This window comes from Anguilla rostrata, unplaced genomic scaffold (assembly GCF_018555375.3).
Source record: "Anguilla rostrata isolate EN2019 unplaced genomic scaffold, ASM1855537v3 scaf0198, whole genome shotgun sequence".
Taxonomy (NCBI): Eukaryota; Metazoa; Chordata; class Actinopteri; order Anguilliformes; family Anguillidae; genus Anguilla; species Anguilla rostrata.
Window position 1 is genome coordinate 1 of NW_026985753.1, and position 13,215 is coordinate 13,215.

General features: G+C 42.7%; 7 non-coding genes and 3 pseudogenes across 7 annotated transcripts; all 10 read right to left on the reverse strand.

Moving 5' to 3' along the window:
* Positions 1-315: 315 nt before the first annotated feature.
* On the reverse strand, positions 316-434 carry LOC135246340 (5S ribosomal RNA). Its single transcript, XR_010327627.1, has one exon. It is a non-coding gene; the product is annotated as a 5S ribosomal RNA (ribosomal RNA).
* Positions 435-1,531: 1,097 nt separating this feature from the next.
* LOC135246341 (5S ribosomal RNA) lies at positions 1,532-1,649 on the reverse strand. Its single transcript, XR_010327628.1, has one exon. It is a non-coding gene; the product is annotated as a 5S ribosomal RNA (ribosomal RNA).
* Positions 1,650-2,753: 1,104 nt separating this feature from the next.
* On the reverse strand, positions 2,754-2,869 carry LOC135246343 (5S ribosomal RNA; annotated as a pseudogene).
* A 2,157-nt stretch (positions 2,870-5,026) lies between these two features.
* LOC135246350 (5S ribosomal RNA) lies at positions 5,027-5,144 on the reverse strand. The gene has a single exon (XR_010327633.1). It is a non-coding gene; the product is annotated as a 5S ribosomal RNA (ribosomal RNA).
* A 1,070-nt stretch (positions 5,145-6,214) lies between these two features.
* LOC135246342 (5S ribosomal RNA) lies at positions 6,215-6,332 on the reverse strand. Its single transcript, XR_010327629.1, has one exon. It is a non-coding gene; the product is annotated as a 5S ribosomal RNA (ribosomal RNA).
* A 1,065-nt stretch (positions 6,333-7,397) lies between these two features.
* On the reverse strand, positions 7,398-7,549 carry LOC135246345 (U1 spliceosomal RNA; annotated as a pseudogene).
* An 825-nt stretch (positions 7,550-8,374) lies between these two features.
* Positions 8,375-8,493, reverse strand: LOC135246346 (5S ribosomal RNA). The gene has a single exon (XR_010327630.1). It is a non-coding gene; the product is annotated as a 5S ribosomal RNA (ribosomal RNA).
* A 1,099-nt stretch (positions 8,494-9,592) lies between these two features.
* On the reverse strand, positions 9,593-9,711 carry LOC135246347 (5S ribosomal RNA). Its single transcript, XR_010327631.1, has one exon. It is a non-coding gene; the product is annotated as a 5S ribosomal RNA (ribosomal RNA).
* A 1,097-nt stretch (positions 9,712-10,808) lies between these two features.
* LOC135246344 (5S ribosomal RNA) lies at positions 10,809-10,923 on the reverse strand (annotated as a pseudogene).
* A 1,100-nt stretch (positions 10,924-12,023) lies between these two features.
* On the reverse strand, positions 12,024-12,142 carry LOC135246349 (5S ribosomal RNA). The gene has a single exon (XR_010327632.1). It is a non-coding gene; the product is annotated as a 5S ribosomal RNA (ribosomal RNA).
* Positions 12,143-13,215: the final 1,073 nt, after the last annotated feature.

Consider the following 13,215-nt stretch of genomic DNA (forward strand, 5'->3'; position numbering starts at 1 on the left):
GTAATGGAAGTCAACAGCTCGTTTCTCGCACCGGCCGCAGCATTGAAAACCCTGACGAAGTCGCGTCACCCTGGTTAAATGAGTTACACTCACTTGCAATTTAAAAATGCGGGCAACCCATTAAATTTTAAAAGGACTTGCCATATGCCGTTGCAATGCGACTGACCTGCAGCCTGGATATCTAAGACACGTTGATGTTTTATTTTACTTTGCACAGTTCCGGTATTCCAGCTTAAATCGTGTGAGAGATCGCCCCCAAGTGTGACAACGCAAAATAAATAAATAAATAAATAAACATGTAAGTACATAAGTAAAAGCTTACTGCACCTGGTATTCCCAGGCGGTCTCCCATCCAAGTACTAACCAGGCCCGACCCTGCTTAGCTTCCGAGATCAGACGAGATCGGGCGTTTTCAGGGTGGTGTGGCCGTAAGCGAAGAAAGCCGCAGCCAAAGACGTTTAAATAGTTGCCGTCATGGCAAGCCCTCCTAACATTCAATAGCCTCGCTCCACTATCCGTAATTGCATTTCAGTTATCGACAAACTCATTTGAATTGGGCGAAATTACAATGTTACTAGTCAGAATGACAATTCAAGATAACTGCAATTTGAAACTGACGAGTAAGAAGGATGAATCAAGACATCTGAAAACATGCTTTCACTTATCACAATAACTTTAAAGATATCCATAATGACATCACAAGTTTGGCATTCGAATCGTCGCACATACCGAATGATCAGCTATTTATGACGTCTGTAATTCCGTTTTGGCTAGTGAAAATGGTATTTTCATATATCTGAATTTGAATTATTCCTAGTTAAATCCGCTGTGCCTGACGTGACTGCGATGCCAGGCTTCGCAATGTACATTGGGCTTCTGCTTACAGATTGAACTGGCTATGTTAATGGCTCGGGTAGCTGATTCTTTATGAGAATTGAACTTTGTCGGACGTACGTTCTGTAGTTCTTGCAACGACCTTCGGCATACACTTATGCACGTCGCTTTGGTTAAAACGGCTTGCCTGATAAAATATTGGAAAAATGTATGCAAACGTAATGTTTTGCAAAGCTTGTGCGATCACGTATGGCTTTACAATGGCAGTAGCCGCCCCCTCTGAAAAAAGTAAAAATGCTACGGAGTGGAAAGAGATGGGCGAAACAGTCGTCGTGTTGTTTTAGACAGGGAAGTCTAAGCATTACATAATGTATAATATAATGTAATGGAAGTCAACAGCTCGTTTCTCGCACCGGCCGCAGCATTGAAAACCCTGACGAAGTCGCGTCACCCTGGTTAAATGAGTTACACTCACTTGCAATTTAAAAATGCGGGCAACCCATTAAATTTTAAAAGGACTTGCCATATGCCGTTGCAATGCGACTGACCTGCAGCCTGGATATCTAAGACACGTTGATGTTTTATTTTACTTTGCACAGTTCCGGTATTCCAGCTTAAATCGTGTGAGAGATCGCCCCCAAGTGTGACAACGCAAAATAAATAAATAAATAAATAAACATGTAAGTACATAAGTAAAAGCTTACTGCACCTGGTATTCCCAGGCGGTCTCCCATCCAAGTACTAACCAGCCCGACCCTGCTTAGCTTCCGAGATCAGACGAGATCGGGCGTTTTCAGGGTGGTGTGGCCGTAAGCGAAGAAAGCCGCAGCCAAAGACGTTTAAATAGTTGCCGTCATGGCAAGCCCTCCTAACATTCAATAGCCTCGCTCCACTATCCGTAATTGCATTTCAGTTATCGACAAACTCATTTGAATTGGGCGAAATTACAATGTTACTAGTCAGAATGACAATTCAAGATAACTGCAATTTGAAACTGACGAGTAAGAAGGATGAATCAAGACATCTGAAAACATGCTTTCACTTGTCACAATAACTTTAAAGATATCCATAATGACATCACAAGTATGGCCATTCGAATCGTCGCACATACCGAATGATCAGCTATTTATGACGTCTGTAATTTCCGTTTTGGCTAGTGAAAATGGTATTTTCATATATCTGAATTTGAATTATTCCTAGTTAAATCCGCTGTGCCTGACGTGACTGCGATGCCAGGCTTCGCAATGTACATTGGGCTTCTGCTTACAGATTGAACTGGCTATGTTAATGGCTCGGGGTAGCTGATTCTTTATGAGAATTGAACTTTGTCGGACGTACGTTCTGTAGTTCTTGCAACGACCTTCGGCATACACTTATTGCACGTCGCTTTGGTTAAAACGGCTTGCCTGATAAAATATTGGAAAAATGTATGCAAACGTAATGTTTTGCAAAGCTTGTGCGATCACGTATGGCTTTACAAATGGCAGTAGCCGCCCCCTCTGAAAAAAGTAAGAAAATGCTACGGAGTGGAAAGAGATGGGCGAAACAGTCGTCGTGTTGTTTTAGACAGGGAAGTCTAAGCATTACATAATGTAATAATGTAATGTAATGGAAGTCAACAGCTCGTTTCTCGCACCGGCCGCAGCATTGAAACAGCTGACGAAGTCGCGTCACCCTGGTTAAATGAGTTACACTCACTTGCAATTTAAAAATGCGGGCAACCCATTAAATTTTAAAAGGACTTGCCATATGCCGTTGCAATGCGACTGACCTGCAGCCTGGATATCTAAGACACGTTGATGTTTTATTTTACTTTGCACAGTTCCGGTATTCCAGCTTAAATCGTGTGAGAGATCGCCCCCAAGTGTGACAACGCAAAATAAATAAATAAATAAAAACACTGTAAGTACATAAGTAAAAGCTTACTGCACCTGTATTCCCAGGCGGTCTCCCATCCAAGTACTAACCAGGCCCGACCCTGCTTACTTCCGAGATCAACGAGATCGGGCGTTTTCAGGGTGGTGTGGCCGTAAGCGAAGAAAGCCGCAGCCAAGACGTTTAAATAGTTGCCGTCATGGCAAGCCTCCTAACATTCAATAGCCTCGCTCCACTATCCGTAATTGCATTCAGTTATCGACAAACTCATTTGATTGGGCGAAATTACAATGTTCTAGTCAAATGACATTCAAGATAACTGCAATTTGAAACTGACGAGTAAGAAGGATGAATCAAGACATCTGAAACATGCTTTCACTTGTCACAATAACTTAAAGATATCCATAATGACATCACAAGTATGCCATTCAATCGTCGCACATACCGAATGATCAGCTATTTATGACGTCTGTAATTCCGTTTTGGCTAGTGAAAATGGTATTTTCATATATCTGAATTTGAATTATTCCTAGTTAAATCCGCTGTGCCTGACATTGACTGCGATGCCAGGCTTCGCAATGTACATTGGCTTCTGCTTACAGATTGAACTGGCTATTAATGCTCGGGTAGCTGATTCTTATGAGAATTGAACTTTGTCGGACGTACGTTCTGGTAGTTCTTGCAACGACCTTCGGCATACACTTATTGCACGTCGCTTTGGTTAAAACGCTTGCCTGATAAAATATTGGAAAAATTATGCAAACGTAATGTTTTGCAAAGCTTGTGCGATCACGTATGGCTTTACAAATGGCATAGCCGCCCCCTCTGAAAAAGTAAGAAAATGCTACGGATGGAAAGAGATGGGCAAACAGTCGTCGTGTTGTTTTAGACGGGAAGTCTAAGCATTACATAATGTAATAATGTAATGTAATGAAGTCAACAGCCGTTTCTCCACCGCCGCAGCATGAAAACCCTGACGAAGTTCGCGTCACCCTGGTTAAATGTTACACTCACTTGCAATTTAAAAATGCGGCACCATAATTTTAAAAGGACTTGCCATATGCCTTGCAATGCGACTGACCTGCAGCCTGGAATCTAAGACACGTTTGATTTTTATTTTACTTTGCAAGTTCCGTATTCCAGCTTAACATGTGAAGATCGCCCCAATGTGACAACGCAAATAAATAAATAAATCAAATAAACATGTAAGTACATAAGTAAAAGCTTACTGCACCTGTATTCCCAGCGGTCTCCCATCCAGTACTAACCAGCCCGACCCTGCTTACTTCCGAGATCAACGGATCGGCGATTTTCAGGTGTGTGGCCTGAACGAAGAAAGCCGCAGCCAAGACGTTTAAATAGTTGCCGTCATGCAGCCCCTACATTCATGCCTCGCTCCACTATCCGTAATTGCATTTCGTTATCGACAAACTCATTTGAATTGGCGAATTACATGTTACTAGTAGAATACATTCAAGATAACTGCATTTGAAACTGACGATAAGAAGGTAATCAAGACATCTGAAAACATGCTTTCACTTGTCACAATAACTTTAAAAATCCTAATGACATCACAGTATGGCCATTCGATCGTCGCACATAACCGAATGATCACTATTTGACGTCTGTAATTCCGTTTTGGCTAGTGAAAATGGTAATTTTCATATATCTAATTTGAATTATCCTAGTTAAATCCGCTGTGCCTGACGCGACTGCGATGCCGCTTCGCAATGTACATTGGGCTTCTGCTTACAGATTGAACTGGCTATGTTAATGGCTCGGGGTAGCTGATTCTTTATGAGAATGAACTTTGTCGACGTACGTTCTGTATTCTTGCAACGACCTTCGGCATACACTTATGCACTCGCTTTGGTTAAAACGGCTTGCCTGATAAATATTGGAAAAATGTATGCAAACGTAATGTTGCAAGCTGTGCATCACTATGCTTTACAAATGCAGTACCCCCCTCTGAAAGTAGAATGCTACGATGAAGATGGGCGAAACAGTCTCGTGTTGTTTTAGACAGGAATCTACATTACTAATGTAATAAGTAAGTATGAGTCACAGCTCTTTCTCGCACCGCCGCAGCATGAAACCCTGACAAGTCGCTCCCCTGTAAGTTACACTCACTTGCAATTTAAAATGCGGCACCCATTAAATTTAAAAGGACTTCTATGCCGTTGCATCACTGACCTCAGCCTGATTCTAACACTTGATTTTTATTTTACTTTGCACAGTTCCGGTATTCCACTAATCGGTGAAGATCGCCCCCAAGTTGCAACCAAAAATAAAATAATAAACATGTAATACATATAAAAGCTTACTGCACCTGGTATTCCCAGCGGTCTCCCATCCAAGTACTAACCAGGCCCGACCCTGCTTAGCTTCCGAGATCAGACGAGATCGGGCGTTTTCAGGGTGGTGTGGCCGTAAGCGAAGAAAGCCGCAGCCAAAGACTTTAAATAGTTGCCGTCATGGCAAGCCCTCCTAACATTCAATAGCCTCGCTCCACTATCGTATTGCATTTCAGTTATCGACAAACTCATTTGAATTGGCGAAATTACAATGTTACTAGTCAGAATGACATTCAAGATAACTGCATTTGAAACTGACGATAAGAAGGATGAATCAGACTTCTGAAAACATGCTTTCACTTGTCACAATAACTTTAATGACATCACAAGTATGGCCATTCGAATCGTCGCACATACCGAATGATCAGCTATTTATGACGTCTGTAATTCCGTTTTGGCTAGTGAAACTGGTAGTTTCATATCTGAATTTGAATTATTCCTAGTTAAATCCGCTGTGCCTGACGTGACTGCGATGCCAGGCTTCGCGATGTACATCGGGCTTCTGCTTACACATTGAACTGGCTATGTTAATGGCTCGGGTAGCTGATTCTTTATGAGAATTGAACTTTGTCGACGTACGTTCTGTAGTTTCTTGCAACGACCTTCGCATACACTATTGCACGTCGCTTTGGTTAAAACGGCTTGCCTGATAAATATTGGAAAATGTATGCAACGTATGTTTTGCAAAGCTTGTGCGATCACGTATGGCTTTACAAATGGCAGTAGCCGCCCCCTCTGAAAAAGTAAGAAAATGCTACGGAGTGGAAGAGATGGGGCGAAACAGTCGTCGTGTTGTTTTAGACAGGGAGTCAAGCATTACATAATGTAATAATGTAATGTAATGGAAGTCACAGCTCGTTTCTCGCACCGGCCGCAGCATTGAAAACCCTGACGAAGTCGCGTCACCCTGGTTAATGAGTTACACTCACTTGCAATTTAAAAATGCGGGCAACCCATTAAATTTTAAAAGGACTTGCCATATGCCGTTGCAATGCGACTGACCTGCAGCCTGGATATCTAAGACACGTTGATGTTTTATTTTACTTTGCACAGTTCCGGTATTCCAGCTTAAATCGTGTGAGAGATCGCCCCCAAGTGTGACAACGCAAAATAAATAAATAAATAAATAAACATGTAAGTACATAAGTAAAAGCTTACTGCACCTGGTATTCCCAGGCGGTCTCCCATCCAAGTACTAACCAGGCCCGACCCTGCTTAGCTTCCGAGATCAGACGAGATCGGGCGTTTTCAGGTGGTGTGGCCGTAAGCGAAGAAAGCCGCAGCCAAAACGTTTAAATAGTTGCCGTCATGGCAAGCCCTCCTAACATTCAATAGCCTCGCTCCACTATCCGTAATTGCATTTCAGTTATCGACAACTCATTTGAATTGGGCGAAATTACAATGTTACTAGTCAGAATGACAATTCAAGATAACTGCAATTTGAAACTGACGAGTAAGAAGGATGAATCAAGACATCTGAAAACATGCTTTCACTTGTCACAATAACTTTAAAGATATCCATAATGACATCACAAGTATGGCCATTCGAATCGTCGCACATACCGAATGATCAGCTATTTATGACGTCTGTAATTCCGTTTTGGCTAGTGAAATGGTATTTTCATATATCTGAATTTGAATTATTCCTAGTTAAATCCGCTGTGCCTGACGTGACTGCGATGCCAGGCTTCGCAATGTACATTGGGCTTCTGCTTACAGATTGAACTGGCTATGTTAATGGCTCGGGGTAGCTGATTCTTTATGAGAATTGAACTTTGTCGGACGTACGTTCTGTAGTTCTTGCAACGACCTTCGCATACACTTATTGCACGTCGCTTTGGTTAAAACGGCTTGCCTGATAAAATATTGGAAAAATGTATGCAAACGTAATGTTTTGCAAAGCTTGTGCGATCACGTATGGCTTTACAAATGGCAGTAGCCGCCCCCTCTGAAAAAAGTAAGAAAATGCTACGGAGTGGAAAGAGATGGGGCGAAACAGTCGTCGTGTTGTTTTAGACAGGGAAGTCTAAGCATTACATAATGTAATAATGTATGTAATGGAAGTCAACAGCTCGTTTCTCGCACCGGCCGCAGCATTGAAAACCCTGACGAAGTCGCGTCACCCTGGTTAAATGAGTTACACTCACTTGCAATTTAAAAATGCGGGCAACCCATTAAATTTTAAAAGGACTTGCCATATGCCGTTGCAATGCGACTGACCTGCAGCAAAGTTGTTTCCGTGGATTTTACGCACTTTTCTTACACTTACACCCGCTTCACGGTCTATAGGCGCCGCGGCGCCATCGAGTACATTCTACTTTCTCACAGCAACATCAGGGGAGAGCGCGAACGCAGTCCCCCACTAGCAGAAATTATGCGGTCGAGATTCCCACATTTGGGGAATTCATGACCGAAGTGCAATGGCCGAGCCTCGCCCTGGGTGAACCACCTTCGTGATCATGGTATCTCCCCCGCCAGGTAAGTATGAGTTGTGCACCTCTCGGAATCTGTCCCTGCGCCACGCCGTGACTTTCACATACGTGGTTAGCACACCGTTCCAGTTGCGCAGCTCTCCAAGGCGCACAATGACGGCGAGCGAACTGTCCGATCTCACTACCTGTGACAGAATGCTGGCGCTCCTTAATATTTATACTATTACATAAAAATGCAACTTAAAAAAAAAAAAAAAAAATTTATATATATATATATATTTCCCTCTGTGCCTCGCAGTAGCCTACACATTCTCAGAAGCATCCATACAGGACAGAGCGAGTGGTAAACGGAATTCCCCTACGCAGCATTCCCTGGTGAGACGCCATTAACATTAGTTCTTCCTTCTTTTTCATCGAGTATGCACACACGTAATTCGCAAATGAACGCATGGGGAACGCAAAAATGCACAGTTAAGCGAACTCCTGGGCCCCGTATCAGACGCAGGGTTAGCCGGATAAGTGTACCGAGGAAACCCCGGCAGCCCTCGCGAATCAGGAACATGGACTGAAGTGGATACAGTTCTTCCTGGTATTGACTCGGCGCAGTTACAGAGCAGACTCGACTCGGTAAGCCTGTTTTCTGAAATACCCCCCTTCTCTCTCATTCTGAAACAACAAAAACGAAAACGCTTTTGACAGAAACCGAAGCGTGCTGACGCCATTAGCTTTGAACTGTGGCTGGATATCTAAGACACGTTGATGTTTTATTTTACTTTGCACAGTTCCGGTATTCCAGCTTAAATCGTGTGAGAGATCGCCCCCAAGTGTGACAACGCAAAATAAATAAATAATAAATAAACATGTAAGTACATAAGTAAAAGCTTACTGCACCTGGTATTCCCAGGCGGTCTCCCATCCAAGTACTAACCAGGCCCGACCCTGCTTAGCTTCCGAGATCAGACGAGATCGGGCGTTTTCAGGGTGGTGTGGCCGTAAGCGAAGAAAGCCGCAGCCAAAGACGTTTAAATAGTTGCCGTCATGGCAAGCCCTCCTAACATTCAATAGCCTCGCTCCACTATCCGTAATTGCATTTCAGTTATCGACAACTCATTTGAATTGGGCGAAATTACAATGTTACTAGTCAGAATGACAATTCAAGATAACTGCAATTTGAAACTGACGAGTAAGAAGGATAATCAAGACATCTGAAAACATGCTTTCACTTGTCACAATAACTTTAAAGATATCCATAATGACATCACAAGTATGGCCGTTCGAATCGTCGCACATACCGAATGATCAGCTATTTATGACGTCTGTAATTCCGTTTTGGCTAGTGAAAATGGTATTTTCATATATCTGAATTTGAATTATTCCTAGTTAAATCCGCTGTGCCTGACGTGACTGCGATGCCAGGCTTCGCAATGTACATTGGGCTTCTGCTTACAGATTGAACTGGCTATGTTAATGGCTCGGGTAGCTGATTCTTTATGAGAATTGAACTTTGTCGGACGTACGTTCTGTAGTTCTTGCAACGACCTTCGGCATACACTTATTGCACGTCGCTTTGGTTAAACGGCTGGCCTGATAAAATATTGGAAAAATGTATGCAAACGTAATGTTTTGCAAAGCTTGTGCGATCACGTATGGCTTTACAAATGGCAGTAGCCGCCCCCTCTGAAAAAAGTAAGAAATGCTACGGAGTGGAAAGAGATGGGCGAAACAGTCGTCGTGTTGTTTTAGACAGGGAAGTCTAAGCATTACATAATGTAATAATGTAATGTAATGGAAGTCAACAGCTCGTTTCTCGCACCGGCCGCAGCATTGAAAACCCTGACGAAGTCGCGTCACCCTGGTTAAATGAGTTACACTCACTTGCAATTTAAAAATGCGGGCAACCCATTAAATTTTAAAAGGACTTGCCATATGCCGTTGCAATGCGACTGACCTGCAGCCTGGATATCTAAGACACGTTGATGTTTTATTTTACTTTGCACAGTTCCGGTATTCCAGCTTAAATCGTGTGAGAGATCGCCCCCAAGTGTGACAACGCAAAATAAATAAATAAATAAATAAACATGTAAGTACATAAGTAAAAGCTTACTGCACCTGGTATTCCCAGGCGGTCTCCCATCCAAGTACTAACCAGGCCCGACCCTGCTTAGCTTCCGAGATCAGACGAGATCGGGCGTTTTCAGGGTGGTGTGGCCGTAAGCGAAGAAAGCCGCAGCCAAAGACGTTTAAATAGTTGCCGTCATGGCAAGCCCTCCTAACATTCAATAGCCTCGCTCCACTATCCGTAATTGCATTTCAGTTATCGACAAACTCATTTGAATTGGGCGAAATTACAATGTTACTAGTCAGAATGACAATTCAAGATACTGCAATTTGAAACTGACGAGTAAGAAGGATGAATCAAGACATCTGAAAACATGCTTTCACTTGTCACAATAACTTTAAAGATATCCATAATGACATCACAAGTATGGCCATTCGAATCGTCGCACATACCGAATGATCAGCTATTTATGACGTCTGTAATTCCGTTTTGGCTAGTGAAAATGGTATTTTCATATATCTGAATTTGAATTATTCCTAGTTAAATCCGCTGTGCCTGACGTGACTGCGATGCCAGGCTTCGCAATGTACATTGGGCTTCTGCTTACAGATTGAACTGGCTATGTTAATGGCTCGGGTAGCTGATTCTTTATGAGAATTGAACTTTGTCGGACGTACGTTCTGTAGTTCTTGCAACGACCTTCGGCATACACTTATTGCACGTCGCTTTGGTTAAAACGGCTTGCCTGATAAATATTGGAAAAATGTATGCAAACGTAATGTTTTGCAAAGCTTGTGCGATCACGTATGGCTTTACAAATGGCAGTAGCCGCCCCCTCTGAAAAAAGTAAGAAAATGCTACGGAGTGGAAAGAGATGGGGCGAAACAGTCGTCGTGTTGTTTTAGACAGGGAAGTCTAAGCATTACATAATGTAATAATGTAATGTAATGGAAGTCAACAGCTCGTTTCTCGCACCGCCGCAGCATTGAAAACCCTGACGAAGTCGCGTCACCCTGGTTAAATGAGTTACACTCACTTGCAATTTAAAAATGCGGGCAACCCATTAAATTTTAAAGGACTTGCCATATGCCGTTGCAATGCGACTGACCTGCAGCCTGGATATCTAAGACACGTTGATGTTTTATTTTACTTTGCACAGTTCCGTATTCCAGCTTAAATCGTGTGAGAGATCGCCCCCAAGTGTGACAACGCAAATAATAAATAATATAAATAAACATGTAAGTACATAAGTAAAGCTTACTGCACCTGTATTCCCAGCGGTCTCCCATCCAAGTACTAACCAGGCCCGACCCTGCTTAGCTTCCGAGATCAGACGAGATCGGCGTTTTCAGGGTGTGTGGCCGTAAGCGAAGAAAGCCGCAGCCAAAGACGTTTAAATAGTTGCCGTCATGGCAAGCCCTCCTAACATTCAATAGCCTCGCTCCACTATCCGTAATTGCATTTCAGTTATCGACAAACTCATTTGAATTGGGCGAAATTACAATGTTACTAGTCAGAATGACAATTCAAGATAACTGCAATTTGAAACTGACGAGTAAGAAGGATGAATCAAGACATCTGAAACATGCTTTCACTTGTCACAATAACTTTAAGATATCCATAATGACATCACAAGTATGGCCATTCGAATCGTCGCACATACCGAATGATCAGCTATTTATGACGTCTGTAATTCCGTTTTGGCTAGTGAAAATGGTATTTTCATATATCTGAATTTGAATTATTCCTAGTTAAATCCGCTGTGCCTGACGTGACTGCGATGCCAGGCTTCGCAATGTACATTGGGCTTCTGCTTACAGATTGAACTGGCTATGTTAATGGCTCGGGGTAGCTGATTCTTTATGAGAATTGAACTTTGTCGGACGTACGTTCTGTAGTTCTTGCAACGACCTTCGGCATACACTTATTGCACGTCGCTTTGGTTAAAACGGCTTGCCTGATAAAATATTGGAAAAATGTATGCAAACGTAATGTTTTGCAAAGCTTGTGCGATCACGTATGGCTTTACAAATGGCAGTAGCCGCCCCCCTGAAAAAGTAAGAAAATGCTACGGAGTGGAAAGAGATGGGGCGAAACAGTCGTCGTGTTGTTTTAGACAGGGAAGTCTAAGCATTACATAATGTAATAATGTAATGTAATGGAAGTCAACAGCTCGTTTCTCGCACCGGCCGCAGCATTGAAAACCCTGACGAAGTCGCGTCACCCTGGTTAAATGAGTTACACTCACTTGCAATTTAAAAATGCGGGCAACCCATTAAATTTTAAAGGACTTGCCATATGCCGTTGCAATGCGACTGACCTGCAGCCTGGATATCTAAGACACGTTGATGTTTTATTTTACTTTGCACAGTTCCGGTATTCCAGCTTAAATCGTGTGAGAGATCGCCCCCAAGTGTGACAACGCAAAATAAATAAATAAATAAATAAACATGTAAGTACATAAGTAAAAGCTTACTGCACCTGGTATTCCCAGGCGGTCTCCCATCCAAGTACTAACCAGGCCCGACCCTGCTTAGCTTCCGAGATCAGACGAGATCGGGCGTTTTCAGGGTGGTGTGGCCGTAAGCGAAGAAAGCCGCAGCCAAAGACGTTTAAATAGTTGCCGTCATGGCAAGCCCTCCTAACATTCAATAGCCTCGCTCCACTATCCGTAATTGCATTTCAGTTATCGACAAACTCATTTGAATTGGGCGAAATTACAATGTTACTAGTCAGAATGACAATTCAAGATAACTGCAATTTGAAACTGACGAGTAAGAAGGATGAATCAAGACATCTGAAAACATGCTTTCACTTGTCACAATAACTTTAAAGATATCCATAATGACATCACAAGTATGGCCATTCGAATCGTCGCACATACCGAATGATCAGCTATTTATGACGTCTGTAATTCCGTTTTGGCTAGTGAAAATGGTATTTTCATATATCTGAATTTGAATTATTCCTAGTTAAATCCGCTGTGCCTGACGTGACTGCGATGCCAGGCTTCGCAATGTACATTGGGCTTCTGCTTACAGATTGAACTGGCTATGTTAATGGCTCGGGTAGCTGATTCTTTATGAGAATTGAACTTTGTCGGACGTACGTTCTGTAGTTCTTGCAACGACCTTCGGCATACACTTATTGCACGTCGCTTTGGTTAAAACGGCTTGCCTGATAAAATATTGGAAAAATGTATGCAAACGTAATGTTTTGCAAAGCTTGTGCGATCACGTATGGCTTTACAAATGGCAGTAGCCGCCCCCTCTGAAAAAGTAAGAAAATGCTACGGAGTGGAAAGAGATGGGGCGAAACAGTCGTCGTGTTGTTTTAGACAGGGAAGTCTAAGCATTACATAATGTAATAATGTAATGTAATGGAAGTCAACAGCTCGTTTCTCGCACCGGCCGCAGCATTGAAAACCCTGACGAAGTCGCGTCACCCTGGTTAAATGAGTTACACTCACTTGCAATTTAAAAATGCGGGCAACCCATTAAATTTTAAAAGGACTTGCCATATGCCGTTGCAATGCGACTGACCTGCAGCCTGGATATCTAAGACACGTTGATGTTTTATTTTACTTTGCACAGTTCCGGTATTCCAGCTTAAATCGTGTGAGAGATCGCCCCCAAGTGTGACAACGCAAAAAATAAATAAA